General features: G+C 37.3%; 1 protein-coding gene across 2 annotated transcripts in view; it reads left to right on the top strand.

Moving 5' to 3' along the window:
• Positions 1-27,026, top strand: part of ETFBKMT (electron transfer flavoprotein subunit beta lysine methyltransferase) — a 909,031-nt gene that overhangs the window by 551,643 nt on the left and 330,362 nt on the right. The gene's annotated exons all lie outside the window — the stretch shown is intronic.

The raw sequence follows: 27,026 nt of genomic DNA, 5'->3' as shown, positions 1-27,026 counted from the left end.
TATGGAAAAAAGGCCACTTCCCCATTCCTTAGTACCCCCACTGGAGTTCCCCAAGGATCTATTCTTGGCCCCCTCCTCTTCAATATATTTGTCAATGACTTTCATAAATCTATCCCATTTGCAAACATCATCCAATATGCAGATGATTCCACCATTATCTGCTCTGCCACCTCCTCCTCACTGCTCCAAAAACTTACTCAGGAAGCCTTTTCAATAACTGAACATTGGATGAAAGTAAACCACTTAGCACTCAATGCCTCCAAAACAAAACTTATGGTATTCACCCCTTCCAAATCCACCTTCTTCAATACCAACTCCTTCTCAATTACCAGCCTAAATAACTCACACCTAGAACTAGTGTCTGAAACTAAGCTACTAGGTGTACTAATTGACAATCGGCTTAGTTACAATTCCCATCTACTACTAAATATTAAAAAAAAACATCAAAAACTAGGTATGCTCTACCGTCAGAATCAATACCTTACAAGCTCCTCCAAAATTACACTCGCTTCCTCTTTTCTTTTCCCCTCCCTTCTCTATGGGGCTCCATTACTGACTAATCTTCAGACCTCCCTAAAAAAACAGCTTTCCTCTTGCTATAACAAAATAGCCAAATTCGCCAGCAGCCATAGGTCCACCACCCACCATTGTTCTTCTCTTCAAAAATTAAATTGGCTTGAATTACCAAATCAACTCATATATATACAGCTGACTTTCGCTCACAAGCTCATTCTCAGCCCTTCTCTTTGTCCCTCCCTGTCTTCTGCCTTCAAAATGCACCTACCAAATAGAGTCCTAAGGTCTAACAATCAAAACCTATTAGAAGTACACAAACCATGTAATCTCCCAGGCAAACACTTACTATCTTTTAACCTTGCCCGTCTCTGGAACTCACTTCCTCCATCCATTCGTACCACCACTAACAAATTCATGTTCAAAAAATCTCTTCATATATATCTAAGGTCCCAATGGGATTGCTCTTGCTCCCTCCCCTCATAGATCTATGATATTCCATCCTCCCCTCACACTTATGACACATAACTCAATCTATTAAAGCTTATGTTCCCTCAGAATAGTTATTTTATAATGTAATTTTGTGTTTCCTCCTGAACAACTTCTCTGAATGCATATCTCATTACTGTTTTCAACTTATTCCTCATCAGATTGTATTATTTTTTTGAATGTTTCTTGAATTTTGAGCCTAAATGTTTTATCTCTGCTCTGTATAATTATTATTGTAGCTTTTGTATGTACCTAATTTTTTGTCTGTATCGGAGCTTTTCTCCCCAGGACTCCATTGAAAACGGGTTCTTTTGGCCCAATGGACTATCCTGGTAAACCAACTGCAAATAAATAAATAAATAAATAAATAAAGTGTATTTGGGAGAAGTAGTTCATTTGATCTTAGTAAAAGTGCTTGTCCTGGGATCACTGAGGGAAGTGTTCCACTTCTTGACAGTTGACTGCTTATGGAGACATGGACAAATGACTCAAGGGATCAGTGGGGGAAATGTTTCATTTGGTGCCGGTGAAGTGCTTGTGCAGGCAAGGACAAACTGCTAAATGGATCACTGGAGGAAATATTTTATTTGGCATCAATGCCTTAGCTCTGTTAAAACATTTCACTGTGGGCAATAGGGCTGAAACCAGCTGTCTCTACAAATTGTAAACTTTTTTAGCTGAGTATCAGTGATCAGGCCTACACATAGTCAATAGGGGCCTAGACACTTATAAATTTACACAAACTGCATAGAGGAAAATTCTGAACATGTCTTGGTTTGTGATTTGTTGTGGAGTTGACTGGTAAGAGAAGTTTTATTTGAATTTATAATGTATTTGTTATTACTATTTTTAACTTTGTAGTTAGGAAGAGACTGGTTATTAACAAGCTTTACATGCGTGAATGGGCGTTCCTTTGTTGAAGGTTGTGCGTTAGGCCCGGCAAGCCAGTACGTAAAAATCTACTGCCAATCATTAGCGGACCGGAGTTCCGCTGTGGCGACCCCTAACCGGGAAAAGCCGAAAGACACAAACAAACAAACTTTGAGTCATATTTTGTTGTTTTACCTTTAGTTTCACTGCTGGTTGTGAGAAAGGGATAAGTTTTAGACAGGCAAGCACTACCCCCACCCCAAGGGGCCTAGACAGCTATAAATTTACGCAGACTGCAGAGAGGAAAATTTTGAGCATATCTAAACAATCCTGTCTTGGTTTGTGATTTGTTGTGAAGTTGACTGATAAGAGAAGTTTCACTTATTTTTACTGTTAAAAGGAGGTGCGACTTCTGTCTGGCTGGTAAAACTTGTATGGTCAGAACAACTATATTGTATTTTATTATTTAGTTGGATATTGCTGGTATAATTTTTATTATAGAAGTTCATTTAAGTTCCTCTGAATTCTTTGCTACTGACTTTGTGTAATTTATTTCCTTTGCCATATTTTATTAATTTAAAGCTGAATATGGATTCCTTAAATGAGTATGCAATTAATGATTTGCTAATGCACAAGTATTTTGTACAGTGTAATAATTGCTATGCATATTCAAAGGTAACAGCTGATAACACTGGTGATCTTTGTTCCTCGTGTCAAAAGTTGGATTATTTGCTTACCATTGTTAGAAGCAGATCTCGACTTGATGATGATTGCACATGTGCAATTGGCATTGCTTGGAGAACTGTTGTATCATATATTAATGACTGGACTGATGAACTAAATAATCATCCGTGGTGGTGCAGCGGTAGAGTTGTTGCCTCACAGCAAGAGGTTCTCTCGTTCGATTCTTGGCTGGAGTGCGGGGAGTGCCTTCTTTCTGGTGTCTGCATGTCCTCCCCGCGGTTGGATGGGCGTTCGAAAGACATGCGTAATGGGTGTGCCTTCATTGAAGGTTGAACGTTGAGTTGGCACCTCTGCGTTCGTGAAAAATCTACTGCCAATCATTAGCGGACCGGAGTTCCGCTGTGGCGACCCCTGTCCGGGAAAAGCCAAAAGACACAACAACAACTGATGAACTAAATAATGTTAGGCATAGAACAAATAGAACAGATTTAGGAAATGATGCATCTATTTTCTGCAAAGAACATTCAACTCCTATGAAAGATGATGCGGCCCCTGAAAACTATGGAATTGTGGATGCAAGTACTCAGTAATCTGAGGATCCGATTTGTTTAGAAGGAAACAAAAATAGAAAGGAAGAAGTTCTCAACAAATTACAAGGAAGAAAAAGAAACTAACTAATGACTGTAAAGGAAAGAGAATATGTAGTAAACAGATTCTGCTTTGTTATGTGACACACTGGTGACAGGGAATGAAGATATCTGTCTATCACAAAACCCTCAATCTACAGAAAAAGGCATCACCTTTCCAATGGAAAAGGTAGAAAAACGAGGCAAGGGGCAGGTGAAAAGGAAGAAATCAAAACTGAATGTGGAGGAAGAACATTACTGTAAGAAAAAGGAAAAGAAAAACAGATGTTGACTACATGGCTCAAGCTGTGGATTTACAATGCAAGCTGGATGAGAATTTAATACACAATGAAAACAGTGGAATTAATAAGGCTAATAGTGATGAAGATCTATCCTTCGTAACAATTGATAGAGCAGAAATGACTGTATTAGAAGCTGAAGATTCTTCAGAGATGGTCAGCAAAGATATTCTTGTAATTGGAGATTCAGTTATTAGAGGAACTGATACTTATATTTGCAGAGATGATAATGAACATCGAGTAGTGTTATGCTTGCCAGGAGCAAAAATAGAAGATGTGAAACAAGCCTTGGAACTCCTTAATGTAAGGAAGTATGGATTTGTTTTTATTCATGTTGGTACAAATGATGTCACCAACAAAAATTCTCTGTTAGTCGGGATCTGGCAGCCCTCCTAGATAGGATAGCTTGTACTGGTGTTAGGACATATTTTTCACAAATCATCTATAGAAAGGATAGTCAAGTCACTGTGAATGAAAAGATTTTTTGGATAAACACCTACATGGAAAAAATGTCCTGTTTTAAAAAATGGAAATGTGTAGAGCATCCAAGCCTTCTTTTGGGCACACATGTGTTCAGACAGGACAGTGTGCATTTGTCTAGATCAGAGAAGAGAATTTTTGCAGCAGATATTTTGCAGTATTTGACAAACACTAGCCAGAATTTTTGCCAGGTCAGAAATGTAACATTTCAAAGATAGCAACATTTAATGCATCTCTGATGGTTGTTAATTGTAGGAGCATTAATAATAAAGTATTTTTATTAGAAAATTTGCTACGTTCCCACAAGATTGATGTTGTTATTGTTTGTGAAACATGGTTAAAGAACAATGACTGGAAACCAATTCTGACAGGGTATAAATGCTTTTACTGTAACAGACATTCTAATAAAAAATCAGGTGGAGGTGTTATGATAGGGGTTAAACATAGCTACGAGACCTGTGATTATTACATGTTCAATGATAACACCAGTACTATAGGCTGTGTAACTGTGACAATAAAGACAACCCTCAAACGTATAACACGTGTTGGAGTGTATAGACCACCAAAGTCAAGTGCAGATGACCTAGAGGAATTCATACATTTCTTACATGAAACACAGGAGGGAAGAATAATATTAGCTGGGGACTTAAATTTACCAGAAACAGACTGGAATAATATTGATTCAACAACGTTAGTAAAGAAATTATTCACAGACTATATTCAGGAACAGCAAATGCTTCAGATTGTAAAAAAAACCTACAAGGGGACAGAATATAGTAGATATTATTAGTGTTTCCAAAGAAATTACTGTAACTTCAAGTCAAGTTTTACCACCATTGATGTGCAGTGATCATGGGGTTATTAAGGTTAATCTGTTGCTAGATAATTCTGCCAAACTGAAATCTAAGCCAATGCACAGAAGGTTAATTACAGATTATAGGGAAACAAAACAGTTACTATATAAAACTAACTGGAGTGAGGTGTTCAGTGGAAAAACTGCAGATGGAATGTGGAAAGTTTTGAAAGAGAAATTTTTTGAGTGCAAAAAGTAAAATAAAAAATGTTTAACATCAGGATCTAGGCACGCAACATCAGGGGGGGTATATTTCCATAAGAACAAGATACCTGATTAAGGTGAGAGATAAAAAAATATAAGAAATGGAAGAGAAGTCGAACTACAACTCTGAAAACTGAAATAAACAAGCTTGACAAACAGATTAATCATAGTGTTAGACAAGATCAAGAAAAAATTTGAAGAAAAGTTATATAAAGATGTTGAGCATAATAGGAAACCATTTTATAGATACATAAGGTGTGGAAGGAGTAAAGATACATAAATTGATAAACTGTGCGCAGATTCTAAAATTTATTCTCAGACACAACAGGTTATAGATATATTTACAAAATCTTATGCAAAACAGTTTGGCTCCACAAAAGGGGTGGTAAATTGTCCTAGTGACATCCAGGTAACCCCAGATACTGGAATCAAATTAGATTATATTGAAAAAGAACTGTGCAAATTGGATCCAAACAAAGCGCAGGGAGGAGACGGAATAAGTAACAATGACCTGAGAACACTTCAGCAAGAACTTACACTGCCATTATATCTATTATTCACTAGGTCATATAAATATGGGGAGATTCCTCAAGATTGGAGACATGCACTTATTAAACCCGTATTTAAGGGAAAGGGGAGTAGGACAAACCCTGAATCATATAGACCCTTAAGTCTACTTTCATGTTGTGGAAAAATAATGGAGAAGGTAATACTGGATACGTTATTGTCAGTACTGGATAGGTTGGGACTTCAAACCATATATCAGCATGCATATGTTGAAAATAGATCTATTACCACCTCTTACATGATGTTCTATAACAATATAATAACAGCTATGAATGAAAAATTGTGCTGTTATTTGATTTATGTAGATTTAACTTCAGCATTTGACAGGGTCATACACAAAACACTGATCAATAAATTAGTACAACTAGGTATTGATGTACTGTTGATAAGATGGATAGCTGCATGGCTTACACATAGGACATGACAAGTATCACACACCAACTGGACAGGTGAAATCCTTGGTTACAGTCAAGATGTCCCACAGGGCTCTGTCCTAGGCCCTTATTTGTTTAGATTGTATCTTTCAGACCTTAGTTTTTCATCTGAGGTGTTCTACAAAAAAAACTATGCTGACGACCTGAAATCAGGCAAACTGATTACAGGTGTTACAGATAAGGCATGTCTGCAAAATCATTTGACTAAATTGACCATTTGGGCACAGGAGAATAATATGTTGATAAATACATCAAAGACTAAGCATATGAGATTTGGGAGACATAAACTGAAAGATGAATATTTAATACAGCACACAGTGATTGAAACTGTAGACTCATTTAAGGACCTGGGTATATGGGTAGCTTCAGATATGAGTTTTTCTAATCATATCAACCAATTGGCTAATGATAGTTATAGAACTATAGGTTGTATAAAAGATTTATAAAGTCTAGGAAATCAAACATAATGAAGTCATTGTTTGTTAGTTACATTAGACCCAAACTTGAGTATGGAATAACAATATGGAAACCCTGTAGGAAAGCAAGCATGAATAAACTGGAAAGAGTACAGCGGAAATATACCAAGGGCATCCATGGATGTGAAAATCTAAGTTATTATGAAAGACTAAAATATCTGAACTTGTACAGTGTCTCTTACAGATATTTAAGAGGAGATCTTATTCAGGTATATAGGGCATTTAGGGACAACTACCTCTGGGAATGTTTGGGGTTATGAAAAATACTAGAGAATCATCAGATAACCTATTTGGAAGATTCTATAGGAATGAGAAGTGTACTAATTGGTTCTCTGACAGAGTAGCTGATGCTTGGAACAAACTACCAGATTACATTAAAGCAAGTACTAGTTTAGATACTTTTAAGAACAGCCTGGACATTTATTATGGGAGCAAGTGTTTTGGTATATTGGCAAGCTAGAAGGGTATTAATGCCCGTGCTTAAAACATTTGTATGTATGTATTTATGTAATAGTCAATTAGCCTACACATAGTCAGTAGTCAATTTAGCCATATTTGTATTACAATTCTGTAGGAGACAGCATACAGTGATATGGCTTTGAGGTGGTCTGCATAGGTCATATTATTTATCCCTTGTATTCTTTTAGTGAGGAACTTCTGTGGACATTCCAGTTGTTGCATACACTTAGTTAGATACATACCAAATAGGACATTGTACTCAGTGATAGTTCTGATGAGTAATGAATACAATGGAACAATGACGTCCATGACCTAGATGTCATATCTTTGTTTATAAGTTGCACAATGTAGAATGATTTTCTCACTACCATAGGCATTTGATGGGCAAAGCCTAGGTTACTGATTACATGTGTCCCAAGTCCCTGACTACTGGTTTGGCTCTTAGGGGTATGTTGTCAGTATGGTAGTTACCAGTGGTGACTGACTTCCTGAAGAACACTGTTATGCAAGTCCCGGCATATAGTTTTAGTCCATTGCTCTTAATCTACTTATTGTCAGTGTCAGCCCTTCTTGGAGAACATTAGTATCAGTGGTAGATTCTGTGACTGCTCCGAATTTGCAGTCATTTGCGAATTTGGTCAGCCAGAGAGGTCCTTCATGTTAGACTTGACTTCAGAAAAGTAAATGCCAAAAAGGAGTGGTCGCAGGACCTATCCCTGAGGGACTCTACTGGTGATTGGCCTCTTTGTAAAGGTAGACTCCCCAATTCTAACTTTCTGGGTCCTGTCTGTGAGAGCCAGCTGGTTATCCCCCAGATGGCATAAGGGTTTATACCTAAGCTCTCAAATGTGTCAACAATACTTGTTGCACAAATGTATTATTTATTTTAATTTTATTTTATTTATTTTACATTTGTTGACCGGCCTAGTCCAACTGGATATATGTCCATTTTCAGTAGAGGCCCAGGGAGAAAAGCTCCAAAATTACATAGTTAAAGCATACTTCAATTTCCAATATGTTAAATTGAATCTAAAATAAGCAAAAAAAAAAAAAACAATATATTAGCAACAAATTGGAGAAAAACAGCTCAATTACATAGGTGTAGCCAGGTGAGAAAGAATACAAGACATTTCCATTGAAAATAAAAGTTGACAATTTGTTTAGCCTAAAAACTTCTTAAATAAGCAGAATTACAACAGGATATCACTGAGAGGTAGAATAAGGAGATACATAGGGGTATATCTGTTAAGCAAGTTGTTAACTGAAAGCCCTCAGAGAAGGGCATAACAGATGAGTCAGAGCTGGTAAGGAAAGCGGGAGTAGAAGTATTTAATTGAAACAGAGAGTTTAAATACTTTTTGTTACTAGAAAAAGTCATATACTTGCAGGGTGATACTGAAATTGGTAAGAATAATAAGGACATAGAGGTGATAGGCAAGAAAGAAACAGCAGGTCAGTCAGGATTCATACAAGGGCATAGCCACTGGGATAGAAGGAAAGTTCTTAGTTGTTTCTTAAAAAGGGGTGTTGATGTAAGTGATGTAAGATTAGAGGGAAGTTTGTTCCAGTTAGTTCCAACAAAGTTAGTAAATAGGCAGTCCCCAGATTTATTGTTGGATTTAATGGAGGCTACTAGTAACTTGCTTGCTGAACACAGTGTTGTAAGATTTTTATAAGGTTTGATAATGTTACAGAGTATGGGAGAATTTATTGGATGATATAAGATCTTATGGGTAATAATAATTTGCTGAAGAAGAAACTGATTGTGTAATTCCAGCCATCCTAGTTGTTTAAGGTTTTGGCAGTGATGGGTATGAAATGCGGAACCAGTATCAAATCTAGCTATATTATTATATGAGGTTGATAGTTTGTTCAGATTGCTTTTGGCAAGGTTAGAGTAGATGGGAGAGGCGTAGAGAAGGGTGGATATAAGGTGCGTCTGGGCAATAGTGGTCCTAGCTGAGGGAGTAAGAAAGGTTTTAAGCCTGTAAAGGGAGCCAAATTTTCTATTTACTGATTTAATGGTCAAATTAATGTGTGAGTCAAAGTTAATATTATTGTCAGTTGTTACACCCAAAAGTTTGGTGGTTGTGTCTGGTGCTATTATAGTTCCATTTTTGGATGTAACTGTGAAATACATAGGGGAAGACTTTTGTGTAGGAGTAAACAATAATAACTTAGTTTTAGGGTTGAGGAGGAGACGACGGTTGTGGAACCAATTTTCAACTATGGTAAAAACTTTTTGGGTATTGGTCTGCAGTTCGGTAGTGGAGTCAGTGGCACAGATTAGTGTAGAGTTATCGGCATATTGTAAGGTGGTGGTTAGAGGAAGGGAAGCACTCAGATCATTAATAAAAATGGAAAAAAGGAGAGTCCCCAAGATTGATCCTTGTGGGATTCCCAGGGTGATGGGGAGTTGAGAGGATAAGCTACTTTCCCAGAGAACAGCTTGTTTTCTATTCTCTAGGTAGGATTTGAACCATTTGAGTGCTTGAGTATCAAGTGGCAGTGATTTAAGTATATCTAACAATAACTGATGGTTAACCATGTCAAAGGCTTTGGAGAGGTCTAAGAAGAGTGCTGAGGAAAGTAGGTTGCTGTTATGATTCTTATTAATACAGTCAGTAAAGGTTAAGAGTGCAGTTGTGGTGCTATGAAAAGGCTTAAAACCATGTTGGTAATCAGCTAGTAGGTAATTTTGGAGGAGATGATAAAGAAATTGCCGATGGATACATTTCTCCATAATTTTTGCTAATGGAGAGAGAAGGGCTATGGGAGGGAAATTTGATAGATCTTTTGAGTTACCTCCCTTATGCAGTGGGATAATATGAGAGACTTTCCAGAGGGCTGGAATAGTACCCTCTGTAATGGTTCTGTTTATTAGAATAGAAATAGGATGGGCAAGTGCTTCAGCTGCCATCTGTAAATATTCAGCAGGAATGGCATCTGCTGAAGGAGTACATGGTTTGAGTTTACGAAGTAAGGAAAGGATAAAAGAAGTTGGAACTGGCTGGAGCTGAAATACGGGGGATTTATTGATACGAGAGAGTGGCTCAGTAGTGTTAGTATGTGAAAGGGACTTTGCTAAAGATTGCACTGTTTCAGAAAATAATTTGTTAAAAGTGTCAGCAATTTGGTTGGGTGAGTTTGGAGTAAAATTCGAAGGGGTGGGAGTTTTAGCATGTCCAGGATGGAGTATTTTATTTATGCCTGACCAGACTTTTTGAGGGTTTTGATTTTGGGTTTGTTGGAATTTTAGGTAAAGTTTTTTTTTTTGTCAAGGAGTATTAATTTTTTTTGACAAATTTCTAAGTTGCCTAAAGTTTTGATGGTCAGTTGGGTTTTTGGTAGTTCTCCATTTGTCCCAGATTTTATTTCTCAGCAGTATTTTCTGCCTGGTCTCTTTTGAGAGCCAGAGAACAGGTTTGTTCCTAGTTCTGACCCTACGGGAGGGGGCATGGTGATCTAGAATTTGCAAAAATGTCTTATTAAAATAAGAGATGGCTTCATCAAGAGGCAGATACTTTAGGGGTGACCAGTTACAGGCTTTGAGCTCAGCTTGGTAGGTAACTAGGTCTAGATTTTTCTTGCTACGTGTTATTCTATAGGTTAATGGGTTGGAGATAAATGTTTTTTGTCTAGTAATAAAGGTAAGTGAGTGATCGCCAATATCATCAGGAAGTACATTTGTTTTGAAGGTAAGAGGATTACTGTTCACTAATATCCAGTCTAAGATGCTTTGTTTGTTGCTAGGTTTATGGGTTCTAGTGGGTGAGGTGATGGTTTGATGGAAGCCATAAAGGTTTATATGAGTGGTAGGTGTAGGAGAAGAACAACAATTCCAATCAATATTAAAATCACCTAGCAGTATGGTTTCTTGAGGGAAGGATGTAGAAAGCCAGCTAAGGGTATTTTCAAGAGTGTTAATGTTATTACCTGGGGGGATGTAGGAGCAAATGATGTACAAAGCTTTATTAGGATTTATCTGGAGCTTAGAGATCAATATTTCAGCATTGCTGGGTGAGGGAGGTTGTATATATATAGTGAGGTAACTTGTAAGTTAGATTTATACAATATTGCCACCCCACCACCTTTCTTGAACAGGCGGTCTAGTCTCAGGATGTTGTAGCCGGGTGGAATTATATCATTATCCTTTGTTACTGGTTTGAGCCAAGTTTCTATTAGACATAGGGTATCAAAAGAATGTGTGTGTAGCAGTGAATGCAGTTGGGTAATTTTATTGTTTATACTCCGTATATTGAGGTGGGCTATAGAGAGTGAGTTAGGTGTAGTAGTGGGAGTATGAAATGTAGTAGGAAGGACTGATTGGGAATCTAGGATGGTATTACTTGGTCCTGGGTTAGGATGTATATCACCGTGTAGTAATAGATACAGTAGAGGATTATGCAAACATTTAGTGAGATAACAGAAAATAGGGTAAGGTTTTCTGGTTTGAAAATATTTAATGTTTGTAAGTCTGTGAAAATGTGGTAGAAGGTATGAAGATGAGGAGGTTATATTACTGTGGGGTAGGGAGGTTATAGTAGAGAGAGGAGTTGTTTGTCTTGGTGGGTCCTGAAAATTGGTACAGATTATGTGTTCATAGGAAGTAAGGATAAGGGAGACAAGTAAAGTATTAAGAATTAATAAATAGAGGAATGAGTTAGAGTTTCTTGGTAAGCTGAAGATAGGCATAGTAAGTGGATGTGTAAAGATGTATCTGAGAGAAAAGGAGTATAAGGAACAAGGAATGGAAAAGGGTGGGGTGATTTGTAGAGAAAACAGTATGTGGGCTCTAGTAAGTACTTAGGAGGTGGGATGTAGTAAGTAATTAGGAGTAAGCAATAAGTGAGTAATGTGGCGGAGTAAGGTATTGGATGATTGGTAAAGGGGGTGTGTGGTTAAGGAAGTATAAGGTTGAGAGCACTGGGGGTGGGTGGGATATGGGGGTAGGGTAGGGGAGGGAGTAAGCCCACAGGGTGAATGGAGCAGGTAGAAACAGGTAAAGAGGCAGCTAGAGGGGAAATCAATCAGCAGTACTGGCTACTGAAGGAAAGACAGATACGGCAGGAGTGGGTAGTAACAGCAAAGAGTGAGTCTAGAAAATGTAGATTTAGACAGCAATGAATTAGACAAAGGTGAAATAAGCCCAGGTCTGGGCCTTTGGAGATATTAGGGTAAGTAGCTGGGAAAAATACAGAGGGTACAACAGGCTGTATAGCAGGGCTAAGGGTGCCACCTAGTGGACAGGGTATTATAATGCAGGTAAGTAAGAGAGGGAGCAGGATGAATGTAACAGGAGTATTTATTTTATTTATTTTACATTTGTTAACCGGGGGTGTCTGACTGAGCCGAAAAGACCCTTTTTCAGCAGAGGCCCGGAGAGAAAAGCTCCACAAAGAAAAATTACAGACACATTTAGTTATTTAGACATGATCAGTATACACACAAATTACAGGAGACATGTTTTTACAGTGGTATGTGGCACATAAACAGTTTCAGTGGAGTGAACAAACAAAAAAATATTAATTTTAAAAATAAAGGTAATTAATAGATTTGTGGTGTACAGCTGAAATTTGGAACATAGGTAGAATACATACATAGTACACAGGTACAGTACATACATTGTAGATTAGCCAGTGTTTGTGAGTAAGATTGAAAACTATTATCAAGTGCTCTAGATTTTGTATGTATGTGTTATCCGCTTTCACTAGCCTGGGGAGCAATCATGAGTAGGGTTGAAAGCTAGTACGAAGAGGTACAACAAAGGATAGGGGTGAGTTGATTATAGGGTAGAAGGAAGGGATAGTAGAGGCTGTCTGCTGCCTAGCTCGGAGCGTACTTTATTACCCGTGTGGCAGAGAGTACAGTGGAAGAAAGTATTTCAGGCAGGTCTTAGGGAACAACATACTTTCTTTTCCTTGATCAAGAGAGCAGGACAGAAAAGGGCTATGAGCTGGAAACCGCTGATAATTGCCAAGGGTCCTTTACCATCAGATAAGTAGGTTCCAAGAGACTGGTGCAGGGATAGCACAGTAGAGAAGGGTACTCAAATGAAAAAAGAGGGACAAAAGTTTATTTTCCTTGAGCAAGAGAGCAGGGCAAAAAAGGGCTATGAGCTGGAAACTGCTGATAATTGCCACGGGTCCTTTACCATCAGATAAGTAGGTTCCGAGAGACTGGTGCAGGGATAGCACAGTAGAGCAAGGTACTCAAATGAAAAAAGAGGGACAAAAGCACAGGCACTAGATGCTAAGAGCAGGGCATACAGACAGCAGCCAGGGCTTTACTGGAGTACTTAGAGAACTACTATAGATAGAAGTACTATTCCTATATTAATATCTGTGCTGTGTAAATATCACTACTATAAATAGAAGTACTATTCCTATATTAATATCTGTGCTGTGTAAATATCATATATATTATTGTTTGGTAACTGTGGAGCTTTTCTCACCGGGCCTCCGCTGAAAATGGACATGTGTCCAGTCAGACTTTCCCGGTAAACAAATGTAAAATAATAATAATAAATAAATAATACCCGAGTATGGTATTAATATGTCAAATGCCTTGGCCAGGTAGGCAGTGTGAACTGTTTTACCCTCATCCATTGCTTTGCTAACCTTCTCAAAGCAGTCCACCAGGTTCAGTAAGCATAACCAACCCTTGACAAAACCAAAATGGGTTTGGTTCTTGGTGTGGAAGTTTTTTTTTTTTAAACAAGAAACATCTTTATTAAACTATCACTTATGACATAAGCAATCATACATTTATATAAATGAAAACAAACCATATTAACATATTCTTAGTTGCAAGCATTATACATCACAAACCAAGTTTCTTATGAAATTATTGATAATTTCCTTGGCAATTCCTTGCATGGCTTTGTATATGAGATTAGTGAGACTTATGGGTCTGTAGTTTCCAGAGTCCATAGATGGCCTGCCTTTGTGCAGAGGGATAATGGCTGTCATTCTCCATTCGTGAGGTACAAAGCATGTTTGGAGGCTACTATTAAATTGTGATTCAAAGGGCCTGATAGGTCATGTTTCTTACTATATGGAAGGCAGCTTTCAATATTTTTGGGGCTAATTAATGCAGTGCTCTTGGCTTAGACAGAGCATTGAGGACCTGTTTCCTAGTGATACTTGTGGGAGTTACATTTGATGGTATTTCCTGAAGGGTGGCTGGTGGGTTAGACGGGTAAATTTAGAGCTGAATTTGTCTGCCAGTAAGTTTGCTATGTCTTCTGGCTTAGTGTAGGTAGCTCCATCAACAATGAGCTCTGCACACAATTTTGTATTGCTTTTCAGATTACGGACATAGATAAAGAGTGTCTTGTGATTGTCCTTGGCCTAGGGGGCCAGATTTACCTCAAATTTGGGTTTGGTAGGCTTTATTTATTCTTTGAGTTGCTTAGTTTGATGAGAGTGCTTTTGTCCTGTAGGGTGGTACACCTCCTAATTCTTGCCATGATGTTCTTCCTTCTATTATATGGCCTGTTGATGTTGCGATTCTGGCAAAACAAATGCATAGGAATATTTTTTAAGTGTTGCATAGTATTTTTTTCACTATTCTTATTTCATTACACTCAGGCTTTCAGCTCTGTCTTTTTTCAGTATATATTCCTCTGTTCATAACAAGTCTTCTCAGTCTATTTTCAGGAGGTAGCAAACAATTGTAAAGTTTGGCGTAAGTTAGCTATTAATGCACAGCCTGTTTTCCAGTCCACAGACACTAAGCATATTGATACACTGCTCCCTCTACAAGTCTTCAGGCATGTAGCTTCATGTAACATGTAACCCCTATGGTATAATACTGCATTTAATTGATTTAACTTACACTATATCTTATTGGTTGTACTTTGTTTACTGAAGGATTGTTGTGGCTGCTGCGGTTCAATCCAATACCATACTTATGTGAAATCTTGCCAAAGGGACTTCTTCCTGTGGTCAGAGACTTACTCTTTATATTTTTCCAGCTAAGTCTTCCTCTCTGTGGTGTGGCAAGTATTATGCCCTGCCTGACTATAGCTTTTCTCTGAAGTGATACTTGCATGACTTAACTAAATGTACATTGACAAAATATAAAATGGGGTCATTCATTTATTTTTCACTCAACACTGCCTACCTTTCCATAACAAATACAGTGGGGGTGCACTCCAGTTCACTCTCTACCCAGGACTGTACTGATTGGCTTCCACTAACACGAGAGCCTAACTGACCCACTTTGATCTCCTCCCACCCCCTATTACTCAGCCACCCCTAGTATCCTTTCAGTTATACTTTTGATCTCCACTCACAATTCAGCAACATACCTCCTTCCCTTAAGTACATCCTAATCACTTTTATAACTCTTATCAGCTATACCTTAACAACATCTCACTTTGGTATACAATTAGTTGCCTAACTATTCCTTAGCTAATTGAGTACTACTATAGCTCTTCCATTCTTTTATCTACACACCAGTCCTCTAACTGGACATTAACTAGTTAATTACTACTTTACCTTGGCCTCGTCTTTTACATACCCTCATGTACTTCTTTAATATCCACACCTCTTCTCATGATGTTCTGCATACAAATAACATTGCTGCTACTTCTAATTCTTTTAGCACAAATAACAGGCTACCAAACCCTCCTTAATAACAAGCACCATGTCATCAACTAGTCTTTACTCATCCACATTCAGCAACACTTCAAACTTTATCTACATATCTCCAGAATTCTATGTGATACTCATATTGATCTTTTCACTTACAGTTGCATAAAATGTAAATCCACAATCCTAAAAGTGACCGTAAAAAATCAAGTATAAACCTAAGTGGTCCTACCATCTCCATCTCTCAGGCTAAGTGACGATACCCAACCAAATCCCTGCCTTACTTTAAACCAGCAAATCACATCCTCCATCCTAGAGTACAGTTCTCCACCCTCTCACCACCCCTTAGTTAGAGGTTCAAACTTACTCTTTCTCAACATGAACCTTAGGAGTAGATGTAATACACTACAAGAACTCCATGCATACTTAGCATTATACTCCCCAGATATAACTGTTATTGCAAAAACATGATTAAAACCACATATTAAAGGCAATGAAATATTACTCTCAGGCATTAATATGCTCAGACTGGACATAAAAATATAAATATGGAGACAGCATAGCAATAAACCATGAAGATAATATAGAAGTAAATCTTCACTACCTATGACATCCCCAACTTTGACAAAGCAGAAATCATTATCTCTTACATCAACTTCAACAGCAAAAAGACCATATGCATTGTAGCATTACATATACCATCTGGTAAAAATACTGCTATACGTTGAGGATAACCTGCACTGGTTATTCCAAAACATACACTAAGAAACCTTTGTAATGGGTGACCTAAGTGTTGTTTGGAAAACCTGTAACTTGGCAACCTCCTATGGCACACTAAATCTGTTTCATTTCTCCCAATTAATCCATACCAATACAAGAATAATTTAAAAAGGCAATCTGTACTGGACTGGATTTTTACCAGCAAAATGAATAATATCAACTCTTCTGGATGCTTACCTGACAGTGTTAGCAAACATCTCTAAACACATGTACTCAAATAGTGGCAAAACTTAAATAAGCTAGTATTATACTACCATGTATGCAACTTCACTAACTTTAACAAAGACACCTTCATCTCCTCAACGAACCAAAAATGAAGAAAAAGGAAAACGAATCCAGGCCAACACAGGTTTATTAACGAAACACAGACGAAGGTTTAGCTAGGTTTCTTCCACATAAGACTTCTTCAGAATACTGAAGTCACAATTAAAAACCATGTATATATATATATATATATATATATATATATACAACGCCCATCAATCCAATTAAACAATTAAACAAAATTAATCAAATTTAAAGGTATACACATTGTCACTGCATACTATAAAATGCCTACAATAGATACATAGAATGCAAATAACTTTTGAACATTCTGTTTAATACTGCCTACTAAACTAAATAAAAATATAAATATATGAATGTAAATATATATAAGTAGAATATATAAATAATTGTTGCTAAAAATCTATACAACAACTATAACAATGATAAATATATTGTAACATAAAATATTATATTAGTGAAAAATGTATATAAAAATGTGTATGTAGAGATGTATGTATATAAATAAAAATGTTTAAGTAAGAAATAAATAAAAAATACAAAATAACTAAAACCATAATAATGTTTGCACTACCGCCCTAAAATATGCTTCAATTTAAGATAGGGCTTAATAGAACTAAACTCGTTGATACCAGGATAATTGTGTGCATTTAATCTCAGCTGCCACCTTAATTCACAAACATCCAAGTGAGCATCTGTAATCCTACCTTGGAGGTCAATCTTAACCTGCTGTAAAACGCAAAACTTAAAAGAGTGACCAATGTTGCCAATTAAATGTCTAGCTAGGGCATTAGTAGTTTTGAGATGTTTCATATCCAAAAGATGTTCCCTTACCCTATCCTTAAAACATCTACTAGTTTTTCCTACGTAAAATGCTTCACAGTCCTGACACTTGGCAAGATATACCACATTATTAGTATGACAGTCAAAGTGACCTGTGACTGAAACAAAACAATGATTGATGTTGAAACTCTTACCGGTTGTTAAAATACAAGAACAGACCTTACACCTACCACATTTAAACGTGCCAGAAGGCCTATTACTGAAGAACCTACTAGACATTGAACAACGTTCAAACATAGGCTTAAACGAAAAATCCGTTCGATAAATGAACGTAGGGTTATTGTAAAAGTGTGACTTAAATTCATGGTCCATCTGTAGGAAACCCCAAACTTTATTAACTATTTTCTTAATCATGTCAGAGTCCCCATTGTATGTTGAAACAAACAATAACGGCTTAACGGTCAAAAACTGTGACCTGTTAGTTGATTCAGGTTTTTGATAAACAGGTCCCCCTGCACCTATTATAGGTTGATAAAAACCTGCCTCCCTTTTACCTCTGATTTCCTTAAAAACATCCTTACATAAACTCTCAGGATATCCTCTGTTCGAAAATAGAGAGATCATAAAATTTAGTTCTTCCACAAATTCACTGAAATCACTAACCATTCGGGCCGCTCTGACCATTTGTCCCTTAATAATAGCCCTTTTCTGATGTTTAGGATGCCAACTGTCAAACTGTAGGTAAGAATTAGAAAAAGTTGGTTTCCGAAATATATTAGAATTAATTAACCCACTATCTCTATCAATAGTTAGTCTAACATCCAAATAAGTGATTGACTGTGTGCTGAACTCATGGGTGAAATTCAAAAACCAAACAGTATTATTTATATAATGTAAAAATGCTTCCAAAACCACATTATCACCTTCCCAAATGATAAATATATCATCCAAAAAGCTTGAATAAAATTTGACATACTTGTAAAACTCACTATAAAATAAATAATGCTCTTCCCAAAAGGCCATGATGTAATTTGCATAAATCGGGGTGCAAGCTGCCCCCATGGCTACCCCAGTTTGCTGTTTGAAGTAATGTCCCTCAAAAATAAAAATTATTTTGAAGGACTATTTCCATCAACTTAACCATAACATTAATTTGTTCCTGTTCATACACTCCAGTTGCATGTAATTGTTCTTCTAGCCAACTTAAACCCGTATCATGGGGTATAACCGAAAACAAGTTACATACATCAATGGTTAAGAAGCATGTATTGTCACTAATGCCAAAATCATTAATCCTTTCCAAAAAATGCCATGAATCCTTTGTGATGTAGGGAAACTTGGTAATTCCCAATTTCATGTGGTGGTCCAAATATTGACTAATAAAACATGCTTTACTTCGTTTGCCGTCAACTATGGGTCTAAAACGCACATTATCCAATCCTTTATGAATTTTGGGAATCCCAAAAATGCCACTAACCACAGGGTGAGAGTTAATCATATACTCAAATTCAACTTCATTCAGCTCACCCTGAAATAACATGTCTTCCAATAATAAATCTATTTTCCTATATGCGATATTGATTTCATTAATACTAGTTTCCACATAGTTGTCCTCCACCAACAATGACATCATAATGCAAATGTAGTCACTATTATCAGTAATCACAACTCCATTGCCCTTATCTGGCTTCATTATTCTAATATTGTCAGTACTGTAAATATCTTGCAATACATCCTGCTCATTTTTAGTCAGATTCAAATGAATGTTTCTCGTGGACTGTTTGAAGTGTTCCCTAATTTCAAATTCACACATTCTGTCAAACAATGTTATCATGGGATTCAGGGGTGGGTTAAATAGACTAGGTTTAGAAATATCCCTAGTGTTTTGGGTGTTGTCACAGTGGTTAGCTTTATCAAAAAAATATCTGTAAGTTCATTTTCCTTGTGAATAGTTTTAAATCAATAAGAGTTTCAACTAAATTACCTTTCCTACATGGGACAAAATTAAAACCCTTAGAAAAAAGATTAACATGTTCCGTACTAAAATTAGCACTTGAATAATTATATAGCTTAAAATCATGTGTATCATTTACCAAAATAATGGGATTACACAAAAGCCCATCCATTGGCTCATTAGAATCAAAGTCAGCCAAATGAATATTATCAACAACACTAGCATTAAAATTTAAATAATTGGAAGTGTTAACATTAACTTCTGTCATTGCACAACCAAATAGGTCATCCAAGGAAAAACTGAGTGAAACATTAGAAGGAATACTTTGGTTATTCACATCTAACTCATTTGATAACATTAGTATAGAGTCAGTGAGGGAAGACAACCCCATAAGGGGGCCATGTTGCTGATTTAACTCAATATTGTCATTAATAGTAACACAATTGTCGTCAATGACAAAATCATAAGTACTTAAATTAAGTAAAGAGTCATTCAGTTGAATTTTATCATCACCTAAACACTTAGAAAATGACGAAGATTCATCAATGTCTTGGGTGTCCGTTATGTGATCCACACATGCATCGGACTCTAAACTTAGATTATTAATGATGTCACAACTTGTCAGAGCACATTTCGGATGTGCAAAAATACACTTTGGACTGAACCCACAAGCATTCAGAGTACCTTCATGCCACGCATGTCCAGCAACCACATCCCTAGTGGTGTCAACTGCTGAAATGGCTCCCCCACTCACCTCACACTTTCCACAATCCGAAATTTCAAACTGACAGTCTGGGCGACAATAGTTATTGACAACTACGAATGGTGAATTTGGCGTTAAATAAAATGCACCACGAAAAACGCTGTTATCTCTGGCTGACACATGTAAATTGCACTCGTCCCCGCCGCCCAGTGATGTTATACCCGGATAACAAAGGGAAAAATTTAGCTGCGTGGCTTCCAAGCTCCTTGCTGAGCGTTGAACCCCTGGCGCCCAACTTTGGGTCGTGTCCCCAAACGTCCCACGTCGTTCTCGTCGTTGGAGGATGGTTCCCTATTCCGAAACACCTTCATCTCCTCCTTTATGTCTGTAACTGGAATCCACTAAACAAGTTGTCCTTAGATGATGCTGTCTCTCACTTCAACAACACTTTCCTTAATATCCTAAATGAAATGACATTAATTAGATCAAAAAGAGTCAAATCAACCAAAGTACCTTAGCTGAACAAGGAAACTAAGTAGCTATTTAGAACAAGAAACAAAACCTAGGAACTTTGGTATATAAACAAAAACAAGACATTTCAATACTTTCAGACAACTTAGAAACATGTCTAGAAACTGATATGACAAAATATCCTGTTACTTAAAGTTCCAACAGAAACACAAAAACATCCCCAAATTAGTTTGATCAGCTATTAAAAAACATCTCCAACCTGGTCCATCTACCACTCCTACCCACACAACCAGTAACAACAAGGATGACATCCCAGCCCAATCGAATACATACTTTGTAAACACTATTCTTTCTCTTATCAAGGAAGACATCTACATCCTCCTCTACAAACCAACCCCATTAGACACTTTTTCAACTCATGCAAACCTCTACTATTAGAACAATGTTCCATAATCTAAAACTAAACTGTAGCTGCCAATAACCTACCAGCTGAATATCTAAAAGGAGCAGCAGCTGTTCTGGCACTCCCCATCCCTTTATTAATAAAGCATTCGTTAACAGAAAAATATGCCCCAGCCATCTGGAAAATGTTGCATGTTATTTTATTACACAAAGGTGGTACCGATAGTGATTTCTCAAATTACAGACCTATTGCAGTCTTATCACCACTATCAAAAATCTTGGAATGATGTGTCTACACCCAGCTTATCAGTAACAGAAATCTCCTATCCAAAATTTAATACGGCTTCCATCCTAGCCATAGCACAACCACTGCCTTCCTTACTTTCTCAAATGCCATAAATCAAAAGAGGAACAAAGGTAATCTAGTGTCTTCCCTCTCTATCGGGCTTTGAAAAGCATCCAATACAGTTTCCACTCAAAAATTCCTTCATCATTCTTGAACTGTCATCCCTTAGACTGAGTCAGTGTCCCTTGTCCTGGTGTCACAGCTGTCTGTTCAGACGACAACAAACTGACAATTGGCACCAAGAACTTTCACCACCTCTTCCAGTCAGTTAGAGTTCCGCAAGGATACATACCAGGTCCACTCCTACTCAATATTTTCAATAAGAATCTTCATACTGCAAGCAAGCTTGCGACCACTGTACAGTATGCAGATGATTTTGCACTTATCTGCTCTGTCATAACTCTCCCAAAACTTTAAAAAATTACGTAGCTCTTCCTTCTCTGCTATAGAATCTTGGCTAGGCAATTCCAACTTACCCCTAAACCCAAATAAAACAGAGTTACAATGCAGAAATACAATTACCTAAAGTATTACTTTGATATATATATATATATATATATCTCAGACAATGCTAAAATTTAAGCAGTTCCTCGGACTTAATTATTGGGAGTCCTAATCGACGACTGTTTAAAATTAATCTTAGCTCCATTTACAGGACTAATCAACATTTCATAGATAATGCCAGAAAATCCATTGTCATCTCATACCTACCTCCCATGTCTTCTGTATGCATCTCCTATTTTTAGTAATCTTAGCAAAACTGAAAAAAGAAATTAGAAACATGCTGTAATAAAGTAGCTAAGTTTGCTGCAAACTCCCAATACAAAGCCCATCACTGAATTGTTTAAAGGGAGCTAAACTAACTAGAATTACTCATTTTTTATCCTATTCCTAATTAGTCTCAGCACACAAACTTATTAATATATTAAAAAAATGCCCTGCACTCCAAAACATACTGCAATACCCGCCCTCTAGCAGCAGATCTTTCCTGCTTACCACTAAGTCCATCAACAAGTCAAGGAACTCCTTATAGTCCATCCGTGTCTCAAATTGTGGAATTTTATCCCTGCTACACTCAAAACTGATAGACAAGTTAATAAGTTTCAAAACCCAGCTTAAACATTACCTAAACAACACCTGGCTTCATACAAGTTTCACACTCAAAATTAATCTAGATAATTATCACAACTGCATTGTTACTTCCCTCAGAACATCTTTAAAAGATACGTTATGCAGGGTATATTTCAAGTCACTCTCCTCTCTTTGCCATCTACTTTATGTACACCTCCTTCACCATTAAACTTTTTTTCTTTCTCTTTCCTTCCTTCACACTCTCCTATCGACTTTTTCAGTTTGACTAACTAAACTCAAATTTACTCTTTCTTATTCTTTAACTATTTCTGTTTTGAGAAATACATTTAATTCTTAAGAAAATCCTGCTTTTCTGCTCTCACCATGTATGTATAAACAATATTCATAGCTATCAGTTACCATATCTGTATCTGTTACTGCAGTTCAGCTGCACTGACTGAATTAATATTATATGAAATAGTTCTAAAATCTATGCTACAATATCATGTAAGGATATTTGCTGTTAGCTGTACCATCAAACAAATGCATTATCTCTTTTAACAATATCTTAAACAACTCTGTTTCTAAGCTATAGTTTTATAAATATTAATTTTATGCGAAACATTTTCTGTATTTTATGCTGTAAATTTATGTAAAAATTGATTTTGTGAAGCTTTTCTCCTTGGGCCTCCAGTGAAAATAGACTTTCCTGGTCAACAAAAGCAAATAAGTAAATAAAATAAAAATAAATAAGTTTAGATGTTTAGCTACGTGGGTTATATCCTGCATAAGATATCATAGCCGGCCAGATTTCAAAGCTTCAAAGCACCTTCCATGCACCCAGACCGTCAGTCAGCTCTAGCTGAGCTGAGTAAAAAGACAGGTTTGGGCACCAAGCCCTTCAGAGCTTTCCTGCCTCCAAAGAGAATGCTCCTCTGAGGCTTTCAAAAATCACTGGTCGACTTGTGCTGTTCCTTTGCTGGGCAGGTAAATTCCCTTTGGGGAAAAAAAATTCTGTTGCACAAAAAATGTTTATTTAAGAACACTTTCCTGTTTAGGAAAGTTATTTTAAAAATAGTAGTTTGTGTTTTAACAGATTGTCCCAAGACTGTATTGCACTTTTAAATGAGAGCACTCTCTTTTTTTCCTGTCAATTTAAAAGTTGTTCACAGTAATTGAAAACCATATTTCTGTGTAGAAATTGTGTCTGTTTTACTTCTTGAGGCTGCCGAGGTGTGTTAAAGTGATTTTTACTGTGTTTTTATGTGAAAAAAATGACTTTCAAAGACCTTTTTAAGTTTTACTAGCTTTCCTACATGCTTTCCCTGGGAAAAAGGCACCATTTTCAATCTGACCGTGGAACAAATTGTCAGTTCTATGGTCAGTCCTTTGTTCCCGCCATTAAGAAAACAGCCTTTGCTACCACAGCAGGCTAACAATTTGCCTTGCCGCAGGTGGATGACTCTACTGTAGCAAATAGTTGGACCTTAGAACACTCAGATTTTATCCAAAATCTCTCTGGTTTAGTACCTATAGCCACTATGGACCAAGGGTTAGCCATGTCCTCTGTGGCTGTTGGGGTCTCCTTAGTGGATAAAGGAGAGCCACTGTTGTTTGTTTTGAGAAAGGGAACAGGGAAGAATTTTCTGTTTTATCAGAATGTTGTGCTCATCCCTGGGGACGCTGCTGCTGCCATTAAATAACAGTGTGTCCCATTTTTCTTGTCAAAAAGAAGCAGAAAAGTAAACATATATTTGTTCCTCCTCAAATTTCCCTTAGACAAGAGTAGTGTGCTCGATCTGGCTCAGGGTTTAAATCAGGCTATTGATCCTTCTTATAAGGCAGTTTCATGTAAAAGGAAGACTGTTTATTTTTTTTCCTGAAGAGATTCAAGATTCTAAATCAGGAGAGGAAGATGAAGAGACGGACACAGGATTTTTCTACTCAGATTTCTGATTCAGACTCAGAAGGGAGCTCAGTTTCTGACTCCCCCTGTGGAGGTTTCTCTTTCTGTGAGACTGTTTCCAGAATGTGACACTGTGCGAGTGTGTTCAGTGAAAGAACACTGAGGTTTCTCAGTCCCTCAGAACATACTATGAGCTGTTACAGAAGGAATTTCCAGAACCTTCTCCCCATTCCTCCACAGCTTTAGAGGATTTGTGTTATACTGCCTGCAGTTTTCCTGATAGTCAACCAGCTGCCTGTAAAAATAACAGGGAGGATGTATAAAGTTCCTTAGTTTTGTCTTTATACACTCTTCCCAAGCTTGACACAGCAGCTGTAGATTTAGTTAACCCTACTGCTGCTAAACATTTAGTTAATTCCAATTCTTCTCTTTCTGATAACGATGGGAAGGTTAATGTTAAGTATGGAAAAAAGTGTATGCTTCTGAAACTGTGATTTTCAGAATTTTGAATTGTCAGGCTCATATGTTAAAGTATCTTCTGACTAATTGTGAAATGATGGTGAATGTTTAATCTGTAATTTACAGTGGATATAAAAAGTGTACACATTCCTGTTAAAATGCCAGGTTTTTGTGATATAAAAAAATGAGGCCACAATAAATCATTTCAAAACTTTTCCCACCTTTAGTGTGACCTGTAACCTGTAAAATTCAACTGAAAAAGAAACAAATCTGTTAGGGGAAAAATATAAAAAATAACAAATGTACAATAAGCTGGTTGTATAAGTACGCATACCTTTAAACTAATACTTTGTTGAAGCACCTTTTGATTTAATTACAGCATTCAGTCTTCTTGGGTAGGAGTCTATCAACATGGCACATCTTGACTTGGTAATATTTGCCCACTCTACCTTGCAAAAGCGCTCCAAATCTATCAGATTGTGAGGGCATCTCTTGCGGACAGCCCTCTTCAGTTCACCCCACAGATTTTCTATTGGATTTAGGTCTGGGCTGTGGCTTGGCCATTCCAAAACTTTAATTTTCTTCTGGTGAAGCCATTCTTTTGTTGATTTGGATGTATGCTTGGGGTCATTGTTGTGTTGCAATGTGAAAATACTCTTCATCTTCAGCTTTCTAGCAGTCACCTGAAGGTTTTGGGCCAAAGTGACTTGTATTTGTAACTGTTCATAATTCCCTGCACCTTGACTAAAGCCCCAGTTCCAGCTGAAGAAAAGCAACCCCAAAGCATGATACTGCCAGCACCATGCTTCACCATGGGGGTGGTGTTCTTTTGGTGATGTGAAATGTTGTTTTTGTGCCAAATGTACCTTTTGCAGTTGTGGCCAAAAAGTTCAACCTTGGTCTCATCAGACCATAACACATTTTCCCACATGCTTTTGGGAGACTTAATGTATCGTTTTGCAAATAATAGCCTGGCCTGGATGTTTTTCTGTGTAAGAAAAGACTTCCGTCTTGCAACCCTACCCATAGTCCAGACGTATGGAGAATACGGAAGATTGTTGTCACATGTAGTACACAACCAGTACTTGCCAGAAATTCCTACAGCTTCTTCAGTGTTGCAGTAGGTCTCTTGGCAGGCTCCCTGACCAGTTTTTTTGTTGTGTCTTTTCATCAATTTTGGAGGGACATCCAGTTCTTGCAACGTCACTGTTGTCCCATATTTTCTCCACTTTTTGATGAGTGTCTTCACTGTGTTCCATGGTATATCCAATGCTGTGGAAATTTTTGTACCCTTCTCCTGACTGATACCTTTCAACAATGAGATCCTTTTGATGCTTTGTAAGCTGTCTGTGAACCATGGCTTTTGCTGTAGCAGGCAACTGAGTAAATGTCAGGAAAATCCTACTAGGACAGCTGAACTTTATTTGGGGTTAATCAGAGTCTCTTTCATTGATGGCAGGTGTGTGCCCAAGAAGACTGAATGCTGTGATTAAATCAAAAGGTGCTTCAACAAAGTATTAGTTTAAGGGTGTGCACACACATGCAACCAGCTTATTGTACTTTTTTTATATTTTTTCCCACTAACAGATTTGTTTGTTTTTCAACTGAACTGTACAGGTTATATATAGGTCACATTAAAGGTGGGCAAAGTTTTGAAATGATTTATTGCAGTCTCATTTTTTATATCACAAAACCCTGACATTTTTAACAGGGGTGTGTACACTTTTTATATCTACTATATTCTTGTGAGGGAAAATCTGCTTTAAATAATTTATTGACTTCTCTTATGTAAATTGCTACTCACTACTTACAGTGTGTGTGTGTGTGTGTGTGTGTGTGTGTGTGTGTGTGTGTGTGTGTGTGTGTGTGTGTGTGTGTGTGTGTACAACTCAACTGATGCTTCTCCCAGGGCTATGGCCACTGGTATTGTTTTGAGGAGGTTTTCCTGGCTGGATTCTCAGAGCCTCCCAGATTATGTTAAGAAGGAGATTTTATATTTTCCTTTGGATAGGGATTTAGCTTTTGCCCTCTCTGCTGCAAAGGTGATCAAAATGTGTGAGGAAAGGGGCGGTTTGATTCATTGAATTTCTAAGATTTTTAGCCTTCCTTTTCTAAATTTTCCAGGGGATTTTTTAACCCCTCATCCAATTTTGGCAAAAAAAAAAAAACAAACAAAACAAATAGTCTCATCAAAATCCAAGTAAATACATTTATAATAAGGCGTGGCAAGGGTGGGGTTCCAAAAAGAATTCTGAAGCCTCCTAAAACCGAGGACAGTCTAGCAGATCAGAATGACCACTTACTCCCTCACTCTG

Source organism: Protopterus annectens, chromosome 11.part0, assembly GCF_019279795.1.
Source record: "Protopterus annectens isolate FY-2018-M chromosome 11.part0, PAN1.0, whole genome shotgun sequence".
In the NCBI taxonomy this organism is placed as follows: domain Eukaryota; kingdom Metazoa; phylum Chordata; order Ceratodontiformes; family Protopteridae; genus Protopterus; species Protopterus annectens.
The sequence above is the reverse complement of the archived record's forward strand: the minus strand, read 5'-3'. Positions and strand labels throughout refer to the sequence as shown.